Source organism: Neophocaena asiaeorientalis, unplaced genomic scaffold (genome assembly GCF_003031525.2).
Source record: "Neophocaena asiaeorientalis asiaeorientalis breed wild unplaced genomic scaffold, Neophocaena_asiaeorientalis_V1.1 scaffold833, whole genome shotgun sequence".
NCBI lineage: Eukaryota > Metazoa > Chordata > Mammalia > Artiodactyla > Phocoenidae > Neophocaena > Neophocaena asiaeorientalis.
The window spans coordinates 20139-21800 of record NW_020173426.1 but is presented as its reverse complement, the minus strand read 5'-3'; positions in this window follow the sequence as shown (position 1 = coordinate 21800).

Sequence of the window (1662 nt, the reverse complement as noted above, 5' to 3'; positions counted from 1 at the left end):
GCTACTCCAGCTTTCTTTTGATTTCCATTTGCATGGAATGTCTTTTTCCATCCCCTCACTTTCAGTCTGTATGTTTCCCTAGGTCTGAAGTGTGTTTCTTTTAGACAGCATATGTACAGGTCTTGTTTTTGTATACATTCAGCCAGTCAATGTCTTTCGGTTGGGGCATTTAATCCACTTACATTTAAGGTAATTATCTGAGTTTCTGCTGAAAGATCAGCTGTTAACCTTATGTGCATTCTCTTGTGTGTTATTTGTTGCTTTTCCCTTGCTGCTCTGAATATTTTTTCTTTGTATTTAGTTTTAGAAAGTTTAATTAACATGTGTGTTGGCGTGTTTCTCCTTGTATTTATCCTGTATGGGACGCTCTGTGTTTCCTGGACTTGATTGACTATTTACTTTCCCATGTTAGGGGAGTTTTCAACTATAATTTCTTCAAATATTTTCCCAGACCCTTTTTTTCTCTTCTTCTTCTGGGACCCCTATAATTTGAATGTTGGTATGTTCAATGTTGTCCCAGATGTCTCTGAGACTTTCCTCAATTCTTTTCATTCTTTTTGCTTTATTCTGCTCTGCTGTAGTTATTTCCACTATTTTATCTTCCAAGTCACTTATCCGTTCTTCTGGCTCATTTATTCTGCTATTGATTCCTTCTAGAGAATTTTTAATTTCATTTATTGTGCTGTCCATCATTGTTTGATTGCTCTTTAGTTCTTCTAGGTTCTTTTTAAAAGTTTCTTGAATTTTCTCCATTCTATTTCCAAGATTTTGGATCATCTTTACTGCCATTACTCTGAATTATTTTTCAGGTAGGCTGCCTATTTCCTCTTCATTTGTTTGGTCTGGTGGGTTTTTACCTTGCTCTTCAATCTGCTGCATATTCCTCTGTCTTCTCATTTTGCTTAACTTACTGTGTTTAGGGTCTCCTTTTCATAGTCTACAGGTTCGTAGTTTCCATTGTTTTTAGTGTCTGCCCCCAGTGGGTAAAGTTGGTTTAGGAACTTGTGTAGGCTTCCTGTTGGATGGGACCAGTGCCTATGTTCTGGTGGGTAGGGCTGGATCTTGTCTTTCTGCTGGGCAGGGCCCACCAGAAAGACAGTGGTGTGTTTTGGAGTGTCTGTGAACTTAGTATGATTTAAGCAGCCCGTCTGCCAGTGGGTGGGGTTGTGTTCTTGTCTTGCGAGTTGTTTGGCATGGGGTGTCTAGCACTAGAGCTTGCTGGCTGTTGAGTGGAGCTGGGTCTTAGCCTTGAGATGGAGATCTTGGGAGAGCTCTTGCCTATTGGTATTACATGGGGTCAGGAGGTCTCTGATGGTCCAATGTCCTGAACTCGGCTCTCCCACATCAGAGGCTCAGGCCTGACACCAGCCCGGAGCACTAAGACCCTCTCAGCCACATGGCTCAGAAGAAGAGGTAGAAAAAAAGAAAGAAAATAAATTTTAAAAAATAAAAATATAAAATAAAGTAAAATAATTAAAATTTAAAAATCATTAAAATAAAAAAATTTTTTAAGTAATAAAAATAAAAGAGAGCAACCAAACCAATAAAAAAATCCACCAAAGATATCAAGTACTAAAATCTATACTATGGTAAACATAAAAATCAGAAACAGGTCAGTCTCAGAAAGAAAACCCCAAGTCTACAGTTGCTCCCACAGTCCAC